The 11,344-nt window shown below is 37.7% G+C and overlaps 1 long non-coding RNA gene across 3 annotated transcripts; it reads left to right on the forward strand.

The window, feature by feature from the left end:
• The first annotated feature begins 1,859 nt into the window (after positions 1 to 1,859).
• LOC144657055 (uncharacterized) lies at positions 1,860 to 4,762 on the forward strand. 3 transcript variants are annotated; one of them, XR_013571441.1, is made up of 3 exons: positions 1,860 to 2,177; positions 2,704 to 2,757; positions 3,497 to 4,762. It is a non-coding gene; the product is annotated as an uncharacterized LOC144657055 (long non-coding RNA). The 3 variants fall into 3 exon arrangements; XR_013571439.1 differs by having other exon boundaries at positions 1,860 to 2,182; positions 3,497 to 3,851; XR_013571440.1 differs by having other exon boundaries at positions 1,862 to 2,466.
• The last annotated feature ends 6,582 nt before the right edge of the window (positions 4,763 to 11,344 follow it).

An 11,344-nucleotide genomic window follows, 5' to 3' on the forward strand; every position in this document is an offset into this window, starting at 1 on the left:
CTTTAAGCCAGCCCTGGGCATTTGGTGGATGGTACATGAAAGACAATCTGATCTTGTAACCCGTCTAAGTTTCAATTTGCTGATTTTTGAAGGAGAATTCAGATGTCGATCACTCTTACGAATCAACTGAGAGCTAAACAGCTGCAAAATAATATCATGCTGTAATTCGACTCAAAACGAATTGAAAAAAATACACGATTTCCATAAAGAGATCAGCAACACTGTATGATGCAGGGAAAAAAGAACTGAACTCTCTACTTGTCCATATACTATCACAAACAAAACGTGAATAGCCGCCACAGGCACTTAAAAACCTTCTTTGCGCAGTAACGAGAGAATTTTAAATTGATCTACGTTTAAGGGGAATGCAGCAATATGATGGAAATTTTATGCGCTGACCACTGTTCGTCTCGTGACTCACAGTAATATTCCTGCACGTTTCAGCTTGACTCTTGCCATATGCCACCAACGTGGAATAGATATAAATGGCACTGATCATAACACTCTTAATCGCTCTCTCCGCTGGACTATAAACACTCGTCACTTGCTAATCCCTTTTTGTCTCGTGTTACGCACGGTCACGTCGTAAACGACGTGACCGTGACGTAACGCGAGATATTGCATTGACTCGGTCGCTCAGGATAGTGCTTTGTGTAAGACCTCACGTAAGGTAACGAAGTGATAAGGTAGCAAGGAAACAAGGAAAGAAATAGACCTTTGGTTGTATTCCAAGTGAACTTTTTAGACCTTCATTCTAACGCTCTTGGCATAATATGTGGTTTCTCTTCGAGTTTAATTGTTACACATATATTGTAAATTCTCGGAATATAAGGTACGTAGTATTTTGCTTTTAGGCGATATGGGGCAGGAGTTTGGGCAATTTTTCTGGGCAGTATTTTTTTCGCTTTCGGGTTATGCAAAAACAAAATTTAAGATTTTCTTCTTTTTTTTTTCCTCATGGTTCTCCTTGCACGATTTTTTTCAGCTTTATTTTTCTGTGCTGGAAATTGTTCTATCTGTTCTCTCTCCTCTTCTTAAAAAAATAATGGACATTCCCGTCTCTAATGTGATGTATTACATGAAGTACCCTCCCTTTGTTAGTCCGGCAAAAAGCCGACAATATGATAAAAAGATTTTATCTAAGTGAATTGAAAAACAGATGCTAATGTTTTGAACTTGGTTGTCATAGTTGTGGTTATTTTAAGACCTCACGTAAGGTAAAGAAGTGACACAGTAGCAAGGTAAATCTCTCAGGTTTGCAGTCGGAGAATAAACTCATTGTCTCTTGTGTGTGGTTAAATGTGAACGATTAGTTGATTCTTATTTGTTGCAAGATTATAGCCGGCGTTGTAAAAAGATGTCTAATAAATGGTCGCACCAATTTACAGATCTGTCAAACAATGTGTCAAGAGGAGAATATTATTAAGCTAAAATTGAGTCAAGTTATCACGCAATCAAATAAAAGATTGGCACACAATTACCGCGGTTAACGTTATCTGAAAAAACCGGAAATTAATTTGCTTTGTAAATTGTTCATGATTGTACTTATGTCTTACTAATCACAAAATCATCTGTTCTCCATTTTTTACATTTCAATAAAAATAAAAATCTGTGTCAAAAATATGGCATCTTAACAACTTTGAAAACAGGAGTATGCATCTAAGACCTCAGTAAGGTAAAGAAGTGACAAGGTAGCAAGGTAAATCGGGTTTGCAGTGGTAGAATAAAGTAATTTCTCCTTGTGTGTCGTAAAATGTGAACGATCAGTTGATTCTTATTAATGAATTCCTCAAGTATCTTGCACGGATGTGCGACGGGTCACAAACGGGTCAGATTAGTTTGAAGGTGTGGAAAGAATAGGGTTACATGTTTAGTAGGCGTACAAGTAGGTAAGCATCACAGATATATTTAGAGCGGTTCGTATGTTAATGAATGTTTTCAGTTGTTACTTAGTTTAGAGAAGTAAGAAGTAATTTGATAGACGTTTAGATATTTAAGATAGGCGAGTGATATGAGTACGTGATGTTATGTGTTAGTTTTCAGTAGTTGTTGTTTTAATGGAATGATTCTTGTTTTGTTTTTGTTTTCTAGGTTTTGACTAGAGTGTCTGTTTGCACTATTTCGGCAACTTGATGGGAAAATGTGTTGAATTCGCGGCGAAGAAAGAACTGCTTTCAGTGGAGTATTTATTCAGTGATTTATTTTTCTAGAGCTGCGTTCTGTAAATGATCATTTTATTCTTATTTATTACAAGATGAAAGCCTTTGTAAAAAGCTGTTTAATAAAAGGTCGCGGCAATTTACAGATATGTCAAACAATTTGTCAAGAGAAGAATATTATTAATCCATGCGTTATCTAACCGGAAACTAATTTGCTTTGTTAATTTCACTTATATGTCTTACTAATTAGGTAGCTGTGTCAACGATTTGTCATGTGAACTAAATGTCTGTGCAACTTTTAAAAAGGGTATTGAGAATTAATAATCTAATCAAGGTTATTAAATTTTACTGACTGGTTTTTACGCATAGTTGTACCTTATTTTCACTGAGAATTGTTTCAGTTTGAAGGTGTGGAAAGGATAGGGTTACATGTTTACTAGGCGTGCTTATTGTTCATATTGTCATTACCCGTACAAGTAGGTAAGCATCACAGATATATACAGTTACCTTTTCTATCAAAGTCTAACTTTACTTGGTTATGTAGGACAACCCAAAGACACGATGATATCAGTGGGTCTGCAAGAAGTGTGACAAGTCGGTAAGCCTTGTTAGAGATGTACCCTAAACCTTTTACTTAGTGTCCTCTGCCTTGCTGTTCTCTGTAGTGTGGGGTAGAATGTGATTACTGTCCTCTGCAGTGTGGGGTAGAATGTGATTAGTGTCCTCTGCAGTGTGGGGTAGAATGTGCTTAGTGTCCTCTGCAGTGTGGGGTAGAATGTGCTTAGTGTCATCTGCACTGTGGTGTAGAATGTGCTTAGTGTCCTCTGCAGTGTGGGGTAGAATGTGATTAGTGTCCTCTGCAGTGTGAGGTAGAATGTGCTTAGTGTCCTCTGCAGTGTGGGGTAGAATGTGCTTAGTGTCCTCTGCAGTGTGGGGTAGAATGTGCTTAGTGTCCTCTGCAGTGTGGGGTAGAATGTGCTTAGTGTCCTCTGCAGTGTGGAGTAGAATGTGCTTAGTTTCCTCTGCAGTGTGGGGTAGAATGTGCTTAGTGTCTTCTGCAGTGTGGGGTAGAATGTGCTTAGTGTCCTCTGCAGTGTGGGGTAGAATGTGCTTAGTGTCCTCTGCAGTGAGGGGTAGAATGTGCTTAGAGTGCTCTGCAGTGTGGCGTAGAATGTGTTTGGTGTCCTCTGCAGTGTGGGGTAGAATTTACTTAGTGTCCCCACTTTGGAGAATGGAACAATCCAAAGGGGAAGTTTTCACTCAGATTGGTCAAACTCGTGTCAAAACTACAATTGGTTTATTATGAGACAATATTGTTTTCATTTGCTCTTAATTAGGAAGAGGAAAGTGAAGAAGATGTTGATATGGAAGAAACAAATAGCGCTGATAACGAAAGTGAAAGAAGCGTGAAACAAGAAAAAGACGTGAAACAGGACGTCAGTGAAAAGGACGCAAAGAAAACAGAGGAAAAAAAAGACAAATGAAAGGATGTTGAAGAGAACTCTTCCTTTACAAGCCCAGCGCGGAAAGACAAGAAAGTTATTGCATGAAGGAATCCGACTTTTTCCTTTACTGTATCGAAGTGCCAATTTTTCTTTTATCACCTGGTTAAAGTTTTACAGAACATGAAATTAATACTTGTACGTTTTAGGTATAAGCCATTTACTGAACGGACACGTCAAGTTTAGGAATAAGAAGAAATTCTCGTCACGTGAATGCTGGTTGTTAATTGAATAATAAACAAATAAATGCTATATTATAATATTACCAGTATAGCACCGATAACGACTTAATAATGCCTGCCTTTTTGTTGACGTTCTATGCTTTAGTTACTCAAAGACAGAAATGTGATTGGATTGGGAGGCAGAATGATACGTCGTCAGTTCACAGAATGCAACTTCACCCGCGAAAAATTATTATGCAGAGCAGAACCTAGCTTCCAGTCTTTATTTGACACCTTTCACAAACCACGCCTTGCAAGTGATAGCGACCATTTTCACGAGTGTTAACCTTTGATACAGTTATGCAACCAAACAATCCATCACCTTAGTAAGCATATCTCAGTCTTTTCTTGTAAGCTCATCTCAAACGGTTTTTTATGTAGTTTATAATACCCCCACCGACCTGTCACCAGTCGTGTTCATACAGCGCACGGTGCGAAGTGAAAAGCGCTCCCGACCCGCACTTCACGCTTTTCACCTCGCGCGGTACGAAGACGACTAGGGAAGAGCAAGAGCTCCCTCAGCTATACAAACGAAGTTGCATAGGCCGAATACTGATGCCCCCTTCGCCCTCCCGGGAGGAACTTATGCAGTCGTTGTCCATAAATAACGCAACGTTGTGTGACAAATCGAGAGTTATACACTCTTCTTGCAAATCTAACATTTTATACCTTTCTTTTTTGCGACGTTAATTAAATGTTAATTTCAAAGAGCTGACATGCTTCGGTGAGTTTTAGTCCGGCGGCTTAGCTCGAAATTTTAGTTGAATTGTGCACTTTTTGATACAGGCATGAAAGTTGGTACACTGAAAGTAGTAACCAATAGAAGTTTTTTCAGATATTGTGCAAAGCCCAAAAAATGCCAGTTTCAATGGAAACCGGAATTTATCAAAATAAATGAAATTTCGTGAAATATTTGTTTGTCCTGGTTTATAGAGAAATACTATTATATCAGGTAGTGATACCAAGTCGCACGTACAAAATTTATAATAAAATGCTGTAATTTAGACTGTTCACAGCCCTCTATAAGGGAAAACCCTGGGAACGAAGTTGTATCAGTTTTGAGCAAGAAGGAACGGGTGGGTAATAAATTTTCAAGTAATCACTTTTCAAATTCCTCAAGCCCACCCCCCTGGTACTTTTTGACCAGTCCCTAATACTATTTTTAACGCTGCTCCCTTGATAACCGAACGCCTGGAACACGCTACCCAGTACTAGCTGTGTTTGGAAATCTATGTGATCTTTGACGCTGTCCTCGTAGAGTTTTTCACAGAGTTTTATTTGTAACTTTGTGACTTTCTTCTTTGCCATGTTGCAAGTAAGACTTGAACCAGCGTCTCTGACAGCGTGAGGCGTCCTACATGCCGACCACGCTGTAGATGGTACGCAAGTTTCACTCAGTTAGGAGGAACAACACGTTTTTCTAAACATTCCATAATTCAAACTTTAAGCATTTTATTTCATTTTTATTAAAAATATAATTCTTGAAATCAATAATTCCTTGTTTAAAAATGAAAACGATTAAAAGTTTTAATTGTTCTTTCTGAGAAAAAAATTAAGCTGCTTGAAAATTTAAACACTGTTAATTAAACTTTACATATCCCATGTACTATCTTTACTGATATCTTCTAATACATTGCTTCATATCGCCAACCTGAAACAATAAAATATATATAACAAATTTAGCTACTATAAAACAAAAGCAGTTTTATTTTATTTACTAAACATCTATACTAATCTGTAACACGAGACAGCCCATAGGGCACTTTGATTGTTTTGTTTTTCGATTATAATTAGACGAAAGTGAAATTTGCCTGGCTAAATAAACTGTGTAAGCTTACGTAGCGATATTTCATTGCCTATAAAGTGAAAGCATTACTGAACATGTTCTCTACAATCGCGCAGCACTGGGGCGCGGTTTTCGCAGTTGTAAAAAATTGGACTCCAAGCTGAAATATTGCTTCAGTTAGGGACTCAAAACACGCATCTATTTTTGGCTTGAATTAATTATGTGAAGGTATTTTGCACCTTTTGGCCGGCCACAAGTCTCTACAGACCGTCAAAATATTAAACAAGTAAACACAAGTTCGGACTTTGTGCGACCACCTCAGCGAGTAAAGGTTATATATATATATATCGGAATAACAATGGCAGAGTTGGAAGTGATATTAAATATTTACATTCCTTGTGGAATGGTCTTTCAGCTTACTCGTTTAGAACAGCTAACAGTTCGTAGTTAGTCACAGAGCAGAACGTGCTGAAATTTTGGTTTGAAAACGTGAGTAGAACGAAACTCATCAATCTGACAATTTGCACAATCATGTTTTGACGGACCACCCAGCCATGTAAAGCATCCTAATTAAACATTCACGGCAACACGAATTAAAATTAAAATTATGGCTTTTTTATTCACGGCTTTGATTATGCGATGTCAAAATTTCCTGAAGCGGAAATTAAAGAGAGGGCCTAGAAAGATCACTTTAACAATGACAACAAGCGTTGTAAATCAATCAACGGTCTACTGATTCAGTACAAAAGTTGCGTGTCGAGTCTTGCGCTAAATATAAACCCTTCTCTTGAGGCTTTTGTTCTTACGCATCAGAACATTGATTAAAATTGTATGGCTCTTTATATATTTAAGACTGATGCTGTAAATTTCCGAAAAAACAGCATTCGTTGCTTTGGGATTTAGCAGCCTTTTCCCTTTCCCTACTTAGAGAACTCGCTTCTTGCTAAAACGTGTACCGTATCAGGGCAGATCTAACTAAATAAAATCATGAAAATGTGGAAACGCACGTATTTTTAACAGGTCATTTTTACTTAAAATATATTAATTAGGTTTGTTTATGTTTTAAATAAAAATTACGAAGGAATCATTCTTCGCAAGTTGCGCTGTTACTCTGTTTACGGAGGTAGTTGAATTTTTCTTGAGTTCCCATTATTAGATTTTCATATTCCGTCACACTTTTTTGTCACTATTTTATTGCCATGCATATAATACAGCAAGTCCCTGAATAACGTCGAGGTTCTCACTTTTGGTGTCCTAGTTTCGATTTTAGTGAGACGTTACTTTTTCGGCTGATTATTTACTGAGCTGAACAACCGTGAAAATTTACCGTTATTTTGGGAGGTTCGATACTCAGTTTTCAAGGGTCTCGCTTTCGAAACTTTACGGTGATACCTTTGTTGTTTTTGACAATTTAATTTGCCATTGCCACAACATGGCATAAACTCTATTGTAGACCTGTTGTGAGGATCGTGCCATAATGCCTGGTTATATCCAGGCATTATTTGATTCCCTGAATAGGGGTGACAATATTTTCGGGAAAATTCCCAATTAAGATAATTAATGCACCACGTGTAGTGAAATAAAAAGCGGTATTTTTAGCTCTTATGTAGAATACAATTATTAGCCATACATCTTCTGAGATGTTATCACCCAAGTACAAGCAAACCCGTACATTTTTGGCAATTTCCTTGTTCTAAATCACGTATCAGTTCTATAAAACCCACATTAGGAAAATGTGTTTTCCTGCCGACCAGCATTAACGAAAAGCGCCGTCTTATCTTATAATCGCGAAGTACTAAAAAGCTCGCCAGCTACGAACTTCTCCGTTTATGGCGTAAAAATAGTTCGGTAACCAACATTTTAGGACCTATAGTAATTTATAGCAACAAATGTTGTCACAACCCTTGTGACTACTCGTGGTTGTTATTCAAAGAGCTTGATATTTTCTTTTTCCCAAATTGGAATTTTTCCAACCAACCGGCCGAAGCCCTAAGGGTTAGGAAGCGATTAAAGCCGCTGAACTTTGCCTCTTATCTCACTATAGATACCGCGCCAGAAAAAAATAACATTTCAAAATAAGAAAAAAAATCAGTTCTTTCGTCAGTAAAGGGATTAAACGCCGCGGGTTTTTTTATGGTTTGTCGCCTGCATGTATCGCTTACTTCGCACCCTTTTCAGTTTCCGAAATGCTAAAATTAAAGATGAATGGAGCCGTTGCTATGGAAAGTTATCGTTCCTTGGGCAATGTTTGAAAAGTGAAAGTTGAACACGGCAGATTTGTATAAATGCGTTTGCCTCGTGTTATTTTAGGAGGAAATAAGCTATTGAAAAAACAAAGGAACTCACGCTTATGAAAAGTTTCTTTTTCACGGAGAATAATTCAATAAAACTAACAATTTTACTCGGATGTCTTTATCCCTTTATTCCAGAAAATTCCAGCCGTTTTTGAAAATGTTTATTTACTTTGCAGTATTTATTTGGTGAGTGAAGCAAGCTGATAACTTCGACCTAAGTATTTCGTCATCTAGAAAAAGCTTTGCAGACAGTGCTATTTCAAGCGGGAAAGTTCCCACAGGCGATAACACATCAAAATTAACATGATGAACGCCAACTTAGAACTATCAAATAAGAACTAAAACGTTTTCTTTCAGTTAAAAGATAAACAACTATAGTATTTTCAAAAGCAGTAATTTCCCACGCTCAAAAAATCTGGAAAATAAAGTTTAGCACACAAGAAAACCGATGTTTCCATTTGGTGATAACTTCCAAAACCTGTACATGGCCGAGCGTCTTTTGACTCATCCTCTGTCACTGAGTTTATTGTCTAAAAAATTTCAAACTGAAATTTAAAACAAAACGAAAAGTTTCCCTCTCTTAACAGTTTCCTCAAAAGTGTTCCTGGCTCCACTGAAAGCTTCCATCTGGCGATGATTTTCCATTTTATCCTTTGTGAATTTTCTGAGTTGTGCTCACCGCAGCTGCCGCGTACATTATCAAAACACATTCAAGAACAACGCGAGAACGAGCGCCTCGGAAAGTCGAAGAAACCCATTGCGTTGAGACGTGGATCGGAGCTATATCTTGAATAAACCGTTTGATCGCTCCCTGGTAAAGTCATGTCTGTAGCCGCAGTGTTGTTCTGCGGAATATGTGAGCCGTACACGTTATAATAAGCCTGTTCATATTGTCTTTTGAACATCGCTGCGTCTTCGCCACCTCGTGCATATTCATTCAAAACGGCAGGAGTTAAAACGATCGAGCTTCTTCTTTGCCTTTGAACTGGCTCCGAGTTACTCCTTGGGCGACCACACTGACTGAGCGAAGATTCGTTCATTTTCGAATGACTGCAAACCATTTCCTTGTAAAGATCTAATGTTATTGAGATCCCCGTTCGGGCAGATATAAAATAATCCTTTTAGATGTGTCGTGAAGTCTTGTGTAGCGATGGATATTTTTCCTCGGTTTGTAAAGTTAAAGTTATTTTCTTGAACTCCGTTTCCGCAGTTCTCCTTTGAGGGCACTCGTGTTTATAGCTTGAAACACTGCAGATAAACTCCTTTGAATGTTAGGGGACAACTGGCTTTGTACCCTGTTGCTTTTGTTGTTAAGCTAAATTTAGATATTCAAATAGGCTAGACGCGACTTTCAGTATATTGTTTGCTTTTCTTGAAAAGGTCAGGTAAAAATAGCACAGCTCCGCCTCTAAAGTAAATTCGAAACTTTCGCCCCAATTGATTGCTTAACCGCAAAGCCTCCCAAGTCTTACAAGTGGCCAAGATAAAGATTTTTGCTTTCCGATAAGGGACCAATTAGAATTTTGTGGCTTCTAGTGAAACGAATAATACAAAGCAGGGGTTTATTTATTCATTTTGGCAGCGCTGGCGAAGCCACGTTTTTTTCATAATTAATTTTCTTGGACTGAAAACAAGCATAAATTAACACTCGAAATCTATTTTTAGCTCTCCGCCAATCCCAAGAACAAAGGAGGGATTCGTTGCCGTGGTGATTTTAATTTAACTTTATTGCTGTGTAACACCTTCTAATCCTATATTTATACTGTAAAAGCTTGGATAAGCCTTTAAAATAAAAAATACATTCTAGCCTAAAAACGTGGAATTATTTCTAACGCTTAAAAGTAATATCGCATACTAAAAATACATTTGATGTTTTTCAATTTCGGCGATTGTCAATAAAGAATAACAATAGTGCCATCTTTTTACAAGTCAGCTGTCTATAGCTAAAATCAGCTGTTTTTGGCAAACTTTATAGCAATTTATCTTAGCCTTTATGAGTCTCTAGACTTTGTGCTGACTTGTCTCATTTTAGATTATAATGTTGCTCGATTTAAATCCCTATTTCCGTAGTTTCTTTGAAGGATTGGATCTAAAAAAGTCCCGCCAATAATAACGCGCTATATATATGCTGCACGGGTAACAAATTGGTGATTCTTTTTCACTTTTTTTCCTTTATGAGCAAAACAAGTAAAGAGCCTTTCTACATTTATGAATCATGCTATTTCCAGAGAAACTAAACTTTCCTCACAGCTATTACGTGGGCACAAAGTGTCGTTGCCCTTTCTATTCGCCGGAGAGCTACGTTGCTTTTAAAAACAGATAACTGTATTTTTTTTCATCTTGTATCCATCCTGTATCTGACCAAGATATTCACGATATTACTAGCCGGAAGCGGGGACAGACTTAACTCTTGATAAATCAGGTCTTTGTCTTTTTTTAAACTCTTTTCAAAAACTAGATTTGACAGATTTCAAGGCGATTTTTCTATCAGTGTCCAAGATCTTTTGTCTGATATTTTTCGGTAGAAGTAATATCAACACAGCTGTCCGTAGCAAGTAACTGTCGGGTATTTTTCTGACGGGTGTAGACTCAAGAGTTAACGAACGGCAGTTTATTTTTACGCTAGTAAAAGAGGCCATATGCCCTTATCAAGACCAATCTCATATTCAGAGCCGTCGATCATTTTGGTCTGAAAAGAAAAAGACAAAGAATCAACTCAAGCCTTTGCTTAATATGTGCGCTATGTAAGCATCATCAAGGCGCGCGAGCGGAGCCCTATTGGGTTGTCACGTGATTAGCCGTCCGTACTCCACTTGCAATGTGCATGCAGCTGAACTCCATAACTACAGCTAGAAATAGCTGACACGAGGTTGCCCCCGAAGTTTCGACGATGTTTATCGATTTTTCTTTGCTGTTCATCCTTTTCTACAATTCAGACATTTGATTGGAAATTAATCCAGCTTTGCTTGCATTTGTGCATTTCTTTGTGCAATGAATGTCTTTGAGAGCAAAATACTCTTGGGAATGCGGCAGGTTTGAATAATTTACTGTAAGGTGAGGGGTTTCCAAAGCGCTTTAAACTGAAAGACGAGAGGTGGCTATTTTGTCGAGCCAAATTTGACGAGTTTCATCGAGACTTCAAGCTCGAAACTAGATAAGAGCGTTTGCTTATATGTTGGATTTTTGCATACTAAAAAATAAAAGAAAAAAAAATCGGTGGATTTTTTCTGATTCGAAAAAGATTGAAAATTTTCTAATTTACAATTTCGCGCCGTAAACAACTTATGCTTCATTTGTTTATAACTTTTGCAGAGTTTCCGATCGTTTCAGATTTTTTTCAGCAGTGTTTTAGGTGGTATTGAGCTTTCAAATAAAAGAACTG

The sequence above is a fragment of the Oculina patagonica genome, chromosome 6 (assembly GCF_052425735.1).
Source record: "Oculina patagonica isolate OP01 chromosome 6, crgOcupat, whole genome shotgun sequence".
In the NCBI taxonomy this organism is placed as follows: domain Eukaryota; kingdom Metazoa; phylum Cnidaria; class Anthozoa; order Scleractinia; family Oculinidae; genus Oculina; species Oculina patagonica.